The sequence below is a fragment of the Giraffa tippelskirchi genome, chromosome 4 (assembly GCF_054371585.1).
Source record: "Giraffa tippelskirchi isolate mGirTip1 chromosome 4, T2T-mGirTip1v1.2.pri, whole genome shotgun sequence".
NCBI lineage: Eukaryota > Metazoa > Chordata > Mammalia > Artiodactyla > Giraffidae > Giraffa > Giraffa tippelskirchi.
In genome coordinates, this window is record NC_137278.1 from 99,486,735 (window position 1) to 99,499,314 (window position 12,580).

General features: G+C 45.8%; 2 long non-coding RNA genes across 2 annotated transcripts in view; one reads left to right on the forward strand and one right to left on the reverse strand.

Moving 5' to 3' along the window:
• The window catches only part of LOC145503964 (uncharacterized), a 21,521-nt gene extending 17,092 nt beyond the window's left edge, over window positions 1-4,429 (reverse strand). Inside the window, exon 1 of the long non-coding RNA XR_014051955.1 lies at window positions 4,325-4,429. This is a non-coding gene — a long non-coding RNA (uncharacterized LOC145503964). The remainder of the gene's footprint in view (window positions 1-4,324) is intronic.
• The window catches only part of LOC145503966 (uncharacterized), a 30,469-nt gene continuing 22,079 nt past the window's right edge, over window positions 4,191-12,580 (forward strand). The window contains exon 1 of the long non-coding RNA XR_014051957.1: window positions 4,191-4,868. This is a non-coding gene — a long non-coding RNA (uncharacterized LOC145503966). The remainder of the gene's footprint in view (window positions 4,869-12,580) is intronic.

Genomic DNA, 12,580 nt, shown 5'->3' on the forward strand with positions numbered 1-12,580 from the left:
CCGGTTTGACCCCTGGTCTGGGAAGCTCCCTCATGGCTTGGAGCAATTAAGTCCGTGGGCTGCAACCACTGAGCCTGTGCTCTAGAGCCCATGAGGCTGAGGCCCGCGGGCTCTCGAGCCTGTGCTCTGCAAGAAGAGAGTAATGAGGAGCCCACATACCACAGCTAGGGAGTAACCCCCACTCTCCATAACTAGAGAAAAGCGCGCAGAGCAACAATGGCCCAGCACAGCCAAAATAAATAAATCATTTAAAAAAACAAATTAAAGTGGAATTGGCACAACAGGAAATGAACCATTTTACATTGACCAGTTCAGTGGTATTTAATACATTCATGATGTTGTGCAGTCCAGCATCTCTAACTCCAAAACATTTTATCACCCCAAAAGGAAACACCATGCCCATTGGACTGCTCCCCATTTCTCTCTCTTCTCAGGCCCTAGTAAACCACTAATTTGTGTTCTGTGTCTATAGAATTATCTGTTCTGTACATTTAATATAAGTGGGATCCTGTACCATGGGACCTTTTGTGTCTGGCTTCTCAGCATAGTGTTTTCAGATTTATTAACTCTATAGTATGGATCAATGCTTCATTCCTTTCTAAGGCTGAGTAATATTCCATTGCGTGAAATATTACAATTTCTTTATTAATTCACCTACTGATGGGACATTTGGGCTATTCCTACCTGTTAGTTGTTGTGAATGGAGCTGCTATAAACATGCATGTTTAAGTATCTATTCAGGTCTCTGTATTCAATTCTTTTGGTCATAAACTTAGGTTTGGAATTGCTGGATCATGTGGTAATTATTATTATGTTTTTAAAATTTTAATTAAAAATTTTAATTTTATATTGAAGGATGGTTGATTAACAAAGTTGTGTTAGTTTCAAGTGTACAGCAAAGTGATTCATCTATACGTATACATATATCTATTCTTTTTCAAATTCTTTTCCAATTTAGGTTATTAAATAATATTGAGCAGAGTTCCCTGGGCTATACAGTAGGTCCTTGTTGGTTATCTGTTTAAAATATAGCAGTGTGTACATGTCAATCCCAAACTTCCAATCTATCCCTGCCCCCCACCCTTCCCCCAGGTAGCCATTAATTTATTCTCTGTGAGTCTGTTTCTGTTATAAATAAGTTCATTTGTATAATGTTTAAAAGATTTGCATATAAGCAATATCATATGATATCTGTCTGACTTATTTCACTTGGTATGATAATCTCCAGGTCCACTGATGTTGCTGCAACTGGCATTATTTCGTTCTTTTAAATGGCTGAGTAATATTCCATAGCATGTATGTGCCACATCTTCTTTATCTACTCATCTGTCGATGGACATTTAGACTGCTTTCATTTCTTGGCTATTTTAAACAGTGCTGCAAAGAACACTGGGGTGGATATTTTCTTTCAGACCATGTTTTTCTCCAGATATACGCCCAGGAGTGGGATTGCAGTATCATATGGTAGCTTTATTTTCATCTTTTAAGGAATCTCCATACTACTGTTCTCTATAGTGGTTGTACCAATTTTACATTTTCACCAACAGTGCAGGAGGTGTTTCCTTCTCTCCACAGCCTCTCCATTATTGTTGTAGATTTTTGTGATGATAGCTGGTAATTATTTCTGAGGAATCACCAAACTGTATTTCATAGCAGTTGAACAAATTTACATTCCCACCAGCAATGTCTGAGGGTCCCAATTTCTTCACATCCTAGCCAGTTTTTTGATAACAATAGTCCTAATTTCATGTGAAGCAGTAGCTCATTATGCTTTTTAAATATTTTATTTATTTATTTTCTTTTCATTGCTGTGCAGGCTTTCCTCTAGTTGTGGAGAGTGGGGGCTCCTCTGTCGTTGCGGTGTGCAGGCTTCTCATCGCAGTGGTTTCTCTGGTTGCGGAGCACAGGTTCCAGGGCATGCAGGCTCAGTAGCTGTCGCACACTGGGTCAGTAGTCGCTGTGGCTTTGATTTCATTTTCCTAATGATTAATGATGATGAGTATCTTTCATGTGCTTATTGACCATTTGTAAGTCTTCTTTGGAGTACTGTGTATTCAAGTCCTTTGTCCATTTTCTTAACTGGGTTGTATATGTTTTGTTGTTGAAACAGTTCATAATTAAAAAAACATAAACAACCCTCCCAGATTGGCCAGCTCCTTCTTAGGCCCTTTAGTTCTCTACTCTTTCCACACATCAAAACACATACAGCTTTGTATGTGTACAAAGCTGAAATATAGATGAAAATATAAAGAACGGGCATCTGCTTTCTTTTCTGCCCTCCCAGGCACCCTATGAACCCATCCCCAATTCAAGGAGGAAGTAAAAAATTGGGGATGACGCTGAGGCATCCAGGGCCCTCCAGAAGTGGGAGGGGTGTGATCCGGAAAGCAGGGGTTGATGGGGAAGAGAAGAAAATCACTTCTAAGACAGGTGTGAGAGAAGCATTTGGGGCAAAGGAGACATTTCTCTTAGAAGCCCCTACTATCTGCAGGCATCAAAATGACTCATTTCAGGTAATCCGAAGATCTGAGAGTTCCTACACCTGGTTTCCAACTTTTACTTGTTGATTTAGGAGAATCCTCCTCGTCATCAAAGACTCCTCCCAGCAGGCTGGGCTCTTCCTTCACTCTGGGGCACTCCACCCACTAAGCTGTGACGACAAAGGAGGCAGAGGGCGCTGGGAAGCTGTCCCTTCCGTGATGTCAGGAGCCCCCTACCCCCAACACACACACCTGCTGCCACCTGAGCCAGACCTTGTCTGGGTGAGAGGAGGAGGGTGCACCAGAGTCTTCTGCATGAAGCCCAACTAACACACTCTCTCATGATTCTTGTTATAATGCTCCCCAAACACTTACAAAGGCAGAGCAAGCCACTCATCAGGGCAACCTACAAGACACTAGCAAGTCCTTTTGTTGCTTAAAAAATCTCTCTGCCCCACCACACCTCACCTTTAGCCAGCGTCTCTTTTGGTCACAAAACTTGCCTTTGTAAATACAGTAGGCTCTGAAGGAACCACCCATTCACTACTTATTCCCTGGTCATAGGTTCTACAGGATCATTTCCAAAAACCCAGCCTTGAGGAAGCACAGGCTCGGTACTGACTGGAGGCACAGAGATGAGTGGTCTGGGAAGGAACGTTCTAGTGGATACCAGTCCTTTCCACTCTGGGCCTGAGTGTCCCCACCTACAAATGGGGTGGCTAGGTCTAGAGGTGTCCAGGGCTTCTCCTAGATGTCAGTTCCTCCACAGGGGTGCCACCAGGCTACTTTGACCCCTTCTTCCATCTCCCCCAACCCTCCATGGAAGACAGAACCTGCTCCCTTTGCTGTTCACATCTCTTTGACAATCAGGAGACAAGAAGCTGGGGTCCCGTTTCTAAACAGATTTGGATGTTTTCTATTCCAACGGACTCTCCAGGCGGCCATTTCTGCGGTGGCGGTGCAGGGAAATGAGTCTCCTGGCTTCTGGCGTTAAAGCCACAGAAGAAATACAGCCTGCCTGCTACCAAACCCCGCCCCCGCCTCCCTCCATCGCTTTTAGGTGAGGCCTTGGGAAGTTTAGGCTGAGTCCCACAGGGAGCACTTCACAGGAACCCAGAGGAGGAAGCTCTTTCCCGCAGCCTCGGGTTGAGGCTGTGCGGCTCCAGTGTAAAGAGAGACCAGCCGCAAGGGCAGGAGTCCTTGGATGCTCAAGGTCAGCCGAGTCAGCAAGTCAGGGCCCGGCTCTCATAGGCCCCTCTCCCTCCCTCCATCCCTCACACTGGGCACAATGACTGTGGCGAACAAACGACGGCCGGTTTTATCATTTCCAGATTGCCAAAATTTCGTTCACTTACCAGAAACGTCCAAGAGAAAATAATCCGGATTCGCTTCCTCCTACAACACCAACCCTATCTCCACACCTCTTTTGGTAATACTTAATTTTTCTTTTGCCGAGTTTTATATTTTTTAAACAAAATCCTAACCATGGAGAGAGCTGGGCGCCTCTACAAGGACGTCGATCGCCAATAAGCCCATGGGAAGCAAGTTGGGAGCGCAGCTTTGGTACCGGAGCGCTACCGGTGGACCCCGGGCCGGTCTCCCACTGACCCGTATGAATTTGGCTTCTCCACCTAAGTCCCAGTGACGGTCTCCCCATTGTTGTGGGCTAGAAGGGGCCAAAAGACTGCATGTGGCGGTGGGGGAAGAGACAGTCCTCGCCCGGGCCTCTCTACCCTACCCAAGGCTCCTGGACCAGTGCGGCTCCGGGACGGGCGGGCGGGGAGAGAGCGCGCGGCACTGCCCATCCCATCCCATCCCGCCCTCCCTGGCGCTCAGCGACTCACAAACTCGAAGATGAAGAGCAGGTCGGGCAAGATGGTGAAGACCGCGGAATTCCAGGGCAGCCGGCGGCCGCCCGAAGCCGTTCAGGTGTTCCTGCAGGCGCGCGCGGGTGTCCGCCTCGGAATTAGAGGCGCGCGTCTCTGGCTCCCCGCTGACCGAGCACTTGCTCTGGGAGCCCAGTGACCCGGGTGCGCCCGCGCGGGTTGAGGCCGGGATTTCGGGGCCAAGGTAAGAGGAGCCCAAGGCCGCTGCCAGCGGGGCCCTGCCACCGCCCTAGGCCGTCGGGCTTCGCCCTGAACCACCGGGGAGTAGGGACTGGGACTTGGCTCCTGCGTCCCAGGTCTGCGCTCCACCTCCAAACCCGAGCCTAACAAAACCACTTCGGCTAGGCGCTTTGCACACTCTGATTCTTCGCAAGTGATGATCACCATCCCTTAAGAATGATCTCTGGCAAAAACCAGCACTCAAAACTCCTTGTCTTCGCACTCCTCCGATCACCATTGCTCCAGCTGTTCTTAAGGTGGACTTCTTTTATCTTTCTGCTGGGTGAGTTAGTACTTGTGACCTCTGGTTCCAGGCTCCAGGAAGGGCCAGTTCCCAGTTCTGCTCACAGCTGCAGGGGCGGTGCTGAGACTTGCTCTGGCTTCCCATCCCCTTTCCCTGAGCCCTAGGAGCCAGCACTGGGAACCCTGCCCCCGTGGTCCCCGCACTCTGCCTGGAGCTGCTGGGCGATGGATTAAGAGCAGTCACAGCAGCCTTGAATCTTGGAGCGGGGAGGGATGTAGCACTGCCTTGTGCTTGCTAAGTGCCTAGCACCCCATAGGTTCTTTGTTCACATAACCTCATTTGATGCTGGGAGGAGAGTGCAGGGAGACCCAAGAGCACCCACCAGCCCAGCCTGGCTTGAGGTCGGGGTCCAGGGAGCTTGTGGAAGAAGGGACCCTTGAGGAGGGTTAACTGGAGGGAAAAGGCAGCCTTCACTACAGAGGAGCAGCAGGCACCGGGCCCTGGAGGATGGTCAGGCCCTGCTCCTCACGCTGGGAAGCTGCCTGATAAATATGGGAATCCCTGAAGGCGTCAGAGCCACTGTGCTGGGGGAGCAGGGGGAAGAGCCGAGGCATCCAGGGTAGAAGGAAACAGGCACAGACGGGTTCTGGGAGAAGAAGACAGGATGGATGCTGACAGGGGAGTCTGAGGAGAGCCTGAGCAGGAAGAGGGGGGCAAGGTGTGCCTGGAGAGTCCTGGAGGCTGGAAAGGCTCTGATGTCTGTGGGGAGCAGAGTAGCTCTTGGGGCAGAGCTGGAAAGGCCAAGGGCAGGCTGGGCTCAGGAGGAAAGAGGCAAAATTTTGTATATGTTGTTCAGTCGCTAAGTTTTGTCCAACTGTTTGCGACTCCAGGGACTGCAGCACGCCAGGCCTCCCTGTCCCTCACCATCTCCCAGAGATTACCAAGCTCTTGTCCATTGAATAGGTGATGCTCTCCAACCATCTCATCCTCTGTTGCTCTCTTGTATATGTTAATGAGCCTCATCATAGAATCAGATCTTTAAAAATTGGTGTTAGTTGCCTCGAAGACAAACCTGCTAAACAAACACAGGCCATGGCAGTTTGAATTCTGGATGTAGAAAAAGAAAAACTCAAGAGTTTTTTCTTCCTCTACTTTAAGATTAAAAATACTTCCCCTTCTTTTGTCTTTTTAAAGTAACTACGTCAAACTAAATAGTATAAAGTGTATCTCAACTTAGTCTTGTCCCCCCATTCAGCCCTGAGACTAATCTGACTCAATCTCTGTCCCAAAGAGGGGCGGGGCCCTGTAGCTCTGCAGCAGAGTTTGCCACCTGCCCAGCAAGTTGCACCCGGAATCTGACCCAAATCAAAGGCTAACCTGAGCTTACCAGGTAGCGCTAGTGATAAAGAACCCACCAGCCAGGGCAGGAGACACAGGAGATGAGGATTTGATTCCTGGGTTGAAAAGTTCCTCTGGAGAAGTGGCTGGGAAATCCCATGGACAGAGGAGCCTGGTGGGCTATAGTCCATAGGGGGGTTGCAAAGGGTGGGACTGAAGCGACTTAAGTGACTTAGCACTCAATGCACCTAAAGGATGATCTGTGTGCATCACCACTGCCTCACTTTGAACTCTTAAAAGGGGTCCTCATGGCCTTGCCGGAGAAGGCAATGGCACCCCACTCCAGTACTCTTGCCTGGAAAATCCCATGGATGGAGGAGCCTGGTAGGTTCCAGTCCATGGGCTCGCTAAAAGTCGGACACGACTGAGCGACTTCACTTTCACTTTTCACTTTCATGCATTGGAGAAGGAAATGGCAACCCACTCCAGTGTTCTTGCCTGGAGAATCCCAGGGACAGGGAAGCCTGGTGGGCTGCCGTCTATGGGGTCGCACAGAGTCGGACACGACTGAAGTGACTTAGCAGCAGCAGCATGGCCTTGCAATCCTAGGGAAGGAAACAGGTTCAAAAAGGAACTAGAATTTTCGTCAGCAAGTAGAATCTCTCAGCCCAGGAGAAACCCATCCTTGGTGGATTCGCTCCTCCTTGGTTCACCCCATTGTGCAGACAGTATCATCAGCGGGTACCTTGTCAGGATGTGAACAAGGACCCCACACCCACCCCGACCCCCACCTTAGGGGGGCAGTGGGCTTACTCTTCCCTGCCTCTCTCGACCTCAGTCACCCAGCCAGCCACTGTGGACGTTCCACCCTTGAGTGGCCTCCTGGGACTGTGGGCTGAATGAGGCCCACCCAGCTCAGAAGCAGGTACAGAGGCAGCAGCCCCTTCGGGCTCGGTCTGGGGTCAGCCGTGGTCACTGAGGTTCTGAGCAGCTGCCTTTAGCCCAGAAGGTTCCATTTCTCCCCTGTGAAAAGCTCAGGCCTTGGCTCCAGCATCTCCTGCCCAGAGGGCCTGGGTCCTCTCACCCTCTGCACACCTGCATCCAGCTAGTGTCTGAGTCCTGGCCCAGGGAGGTGGTGAGGGCAAGCATGACCACCCTCACCTCTCCTAACCCCTGGGCTCCCCACCCCCACGTTCTCCTCACACTTTTCCTGCCCCCCCTCCATCTGCAGGAGCCCCTCCCTGCCCCCAGGCCCCTCCTCCAAACCAGTCCAGGCCCAGCTCAGTCACAATCTCTTTGTCCCTCTCTGGATCTCTCTTGTAGTTCATGCAATAGGTTTATATCTGTCTTCTCATGACACTGTATGGGAATGCACGTACCTAGTTGTGCAAACAATGAGGGATCCTTTTTGCTCACTATTTTACATATGTTCTCTCATTAACTGCTCTACAACTCTACTTGGAACACAATTTTTTAATTGTGGTAAAATACACTTAATACTTACCATCTTCACCACTTTCATGTGTACAGTTTAGTGTACTCCATTCACGTTGTTTGCATCCATCAGCACCATCCATCCCTGTACTCTTTTCCTCTTGGAAAACTGCATTTCCTTACCTACTAAGCAATAAACCCCCATTCTCTCCCCTCAGTTCTGGCAATCACTGTTGTATTTACTGTTTCTAACTTTGATTATTCTAAGTGTGTCATACAAGTTGAATCAGACGATATTTATCCCTGTCCATTGGACTTACGTCCCTTGCATAATGTCCTTTAGGTTCATTTGTGCTATTACTTGTATCAGAATTTCCTTCCTTTTTAAGACTGAATAATATTTTGTCGTACCTATAGACCGCATTTTCCCGTCTGCTTATTTTTAGTTTGCCACTTCAGTTGTGTTGTGAATAGTTCTGCTACAAGCGTGGGTGTACGAATATTTCTGTGAGACCCTGATTTCAATTCTCTTAGGAATATACCGAGAAGTGAACTTGCTAGGTTGCATGGTCATTCTAATTTTAATTGTTTCAAGAACCCACCATATTGCTTTCCATAGCCGCTGAACTATTTTACATTCCCATCTACAGTGTGTAAGGGTTTCAATTTCTCCACATCTTTGCCAACACTTTTCATTTTCTGCTTTTTTAAAATATTAGCCATTCTAATGGATGTGAGGTGGTTTCTCTTCATAATTTTCATTTGCATTTTCCTAATGAAAATTATATCGAGCATCTTTTTATGTGCTTATTAGCCATTTATACATCTCCTTGGATAATTTCTATTCAAGTCCTTTGTTCTTTTTCTTTTTTTGGCTGCACTGCATGGTAGGTGGGATCTTAGTTCCCCAATCAGGGATTGGATCCACACCCCCTGCAGTGGAAGTGCAGAGTCTTAACCACTGGACTACCAGGGAAGTCTCTTTGTTCATTTTTGAATCAACTTGTTTGCTTTTTCATAGTCAAGTTTCCACAGGCCTGTATATTCTGGATACTAATACCTTGTCATTTATATGATTTGCAGACATTTTCCACTGTTCTTTAGATTGCCTTTAGACTCTGTGGATAGAGTTGCTTGATGGACAAATATGAGAAACTTTCATGAAATCCAATTTGTGTGTTTTTTTTTCTTTTAATACTTGTGCCTTTGAAGTCTTATGTAAGACATCATTGCCAAATCCTCATTTGATGCTTCTGGCATTTGTTTTCTTCTAAGAGGTTTATGTTTTAACTTTAGATTCAAGAATACATAGGACACTTACCACTATGGTCCAGAAGACAAGTTTCAATCAGTATAAAAGGATTCAAGTCATACAAAGTGTATTTCTGATCAAATGTTTTAAATTAGAAATCAATAATATCTGAAAAATCCAAATATTTGGAAAATATTGTAAATAACACAAGGCTGTGAGAAAATTAAATGGGGAAAATTAGAAAATATTTGGGATTAAGTAAACTATAAACCTGGGCTTCCCTGGTGGTTCAGATGGTAAAGAATCTGCCTACAATGTGGGAGACCTGGGTTCAATCCATGGGTTGGGAAGATCCCCTGGAGAAGGGCATGGCAACCCACTCCAGTATTCTTGCCTGGAGAATCCCCATGGACAGAGGAGCCTGGGGAGGCTATAGAGTTGGACACGACTGAGTGACTCAGCACAGCGCACAGCACAGACTAGAAAGCTACAGAAATTGAGATGTATGGTATTGGCATCAATATAGACACATAGATCAATGGAAGAGAATAGAGTGTATAAAAATACATCCACCAAATGTGATCAGTTGAGTTTCAACAAAGTGAAAAAAAGATATAACCAACAGTGTTGGTATAGTTGGATCAGTTCATTTCAGTTCAGTCGCTCAGTCTTCTCCGACTCTTTGCAACCTCTTGGACTGCAGCACGCCTGGCTTCCCTGTCCATCACCAACTCCCAGAGCTTGCTCAAACTCATGCCCATTGAGTCAGTGATGCCATCCAACCATCTCATCCTCTGTCGTCCCCTTCTCCTCCTGCCTTCAATCTTTCCCAGCATCAGGGTCTTTTCAAATGAGTCAGTCCTTCGCATCAGGTGGCCAAAGTATTGGAGCTTTAGCTTCAGCATCAGTCCTTCCAATGAACATTCAGGACTGATTTCCTTTGGTTGAATCTCCTTGCAGTCTAAGGGACTCTCAAGAGTCTTCTCCAACACCACAGTTCAGAAGCATCAATTCTTTGGCGCTCAGCTTTCTTTATAGTCCTACTCTCACATCCATACATGACTACTGGAAAAACCATAGCTTTGACTAGATGGACCTTTGTCAGCAAAGTAATGTCTCTGCTTTTTAATATGCTGTCTAGTTGGTCATAGCTTTTCTTCCAAGGAATAAGCGTCTTTTAATTTCATGGCTGCAGTCACCATCTACAGTGATTTAGGAGCCCCCCAAAATAAAGTCTCTCCCTGTTTTCATTGTTTCCCCATCTATTTGCCATGAAGTGATGGGACTGGATGCCATGATCTTCATTTTTTGAATGCTGAGTTTTAAAGCAGCTTTTTCACCCTCCTCTTTCACTTTCATCAAGGCTCTTGCCTTTCTGCCTTAAGGGTGGTGTCATCTGCATATCTGAGGTTACAGATATTTCTCCCTGCAATCTTGATTCCATCTTGTGCTTCATCCAGCCCAGCATTTCACATGATGTACTCTGCATTTAAGTTAAATAAGCAGGGTGACAATATACAGCCTTGACATACTCCTTTCCCAATTTGGAACCAGTCTGTTGTTAGAACCTGCCCAGTTCTAATGGTTGCTTTTTGGCCTGCATACAGGTTTCTCAAGAGGCAGGTAAGGTGGTCTGATATTCCCATCTCTTGAAGAATTTTCCAGTTTGTTGTGATCAACACAGTCAAAGGCTTTGGTATAGTCAATGAAGCAGATGTTTTTCTGGAACTCTCTTGCTTTTTCGATGATCTAATGGATGTTGGCAATTTGATCTCTGGTTCCTCTGCCTCTTCTAAAACCAGCTTGAACATCTGGAAGTTCACTGTTCACGTCCTGTTGAAGCCTGGCTTGGAGAATTTTGAGCATTACTTTGCTAGCGTGTGAGATGAGAGCAGTTGTGCAGTAGTTTCAACATTCTTTGGCATTTCCTTTCTTTGGGATTGGAATGAAAACTGACCTTTTCCAGTCCTGTGGCCACTGCTGAGTTTTCCAAATTTGCTGGCATATTGGATGCAGCACTTTCACAGCATCATCTTTTAGGATTTGAAATAGCTCAACTGAAATTCCATCACCTCCACTAACTTTGTTTGTAGTGACGCTTCCTAAGGCCCACTTGACATTGAACTCCAGGATGTCTGGCTCTAGGTGAGTGATCACATCATCGTGGTTATCTGGGTCATGAAAATCTTTTTTTGTATAGTTCTTCTGTGTATTCTTGCCACCTCTTCTTAATATCTTCTGCTTCTGTTAGGTCCATTCCATTTCTGTCCTGTATTGAGCCCATCTTTGAATGAAATGTTCCCTTGGTATCTCTAATCTTCTGAAAGAGATCTCTAGTCTTTCCCATTCTATTGTTTTCCTTTATTTCTTTGCATTGATCGCTGAGGAAGGCTTTCTTATGTCTCCTTGCTACTCTTTGGAACTCTGTATTCAAATGGGTATATCTTTCCTTTTCTCCTTTGCCTTTATCTTCTCTTCTTTTCTCAGCTATTTGTAAGGCCTCCTGAGACAACCATTTGGCCTTTTTGCATTTCTTTTTCTTGGGGATGGTTTTGATCACTGCCTCCTGTACAATGTCATGAACCTCCATCCATAGTTCTTCAGACATGCTGTCTATCAGATCTAATCCTTTAAATATATTTGTCACTTCCACTGTATAATTTTAAGGGATTTGATTTAGGTCATACCTGAATGGTCTAGTGGTTTTCCCTACTTTCTTCAATTTAAGCCTGAAGTTTGCAATAAGGAGTTCATGATCTGAATCACAGTTAGCTCCCAGTCTTGTTTTTGCTGACTGTATAGAGCTTCTCCATCTTTGGCTGCAAATAATAAATCAACAAAAGGGTCTGCAATGCTGTACTTGGATGCAATCTCAAAAACAACAGAGTGATCTGTGTTTGTTTCCAAGGCATACCATTCAATATCACAATAATCCAAGTCTATGCCCCAACTAGTAATGCTGAAGAAGCTGAAGTTTAACGATTCTATGAAGACCTACAAGACCTTCTAAAACTAACACCCAAAAAAGATGTCCTTTTCATCATAGGGGACTGGAATGCAAAAGTAGGAAGTCAAGAGATACCTGGAGTAACAGGCAAAGTTGGCCTTGGAGTACAGAATGAAGCAGGGCAAAGACTAACAGAGTTTTGCCCAGAGAACGCACTGGTGATAGCAACACCGTCTTCCAACAATAGTTGGATGTCCATGTACAAAAAATGAACTTTGCTTCATATTCCAAACCGTATACAAAAACTAACTGAAAATATTTCCTAGACTTATTTGTAGAACCCAAATCCAAAATTTGTCGACGTAAACAGAGGAACAACTTTTGTGACCGTGGGCTAGGCAGAGATTTCTCAGATCCAATATCAAAGGTGTGACCCATGAAATACTGGCAAATTAAGCTCCACTAAATTTAAGAATCTCTTCTCCTCAAAGACTCTGTTGAGAATGTGGAAAACATTAGCCACAGGCTGGAGAAAATATTCACGAATCACTTGTCTAATGAAGGACTTGTACTCAGACACATATAGAATTATAAAAACTCACAATAAGAAAACAAACAATCCCATAAAAAATGGACAAGACACATGAACAGGCACCTCACCAAAGAAGATATAGCACTGGTAAACAGGTTTGAAAAGACGTTTATTAAGAATTGTTGTTTAGTTGCCAAGTCGTGTCCAACTCTTTGCAACCCTATGGACTATATAGCCCACCAGACTCC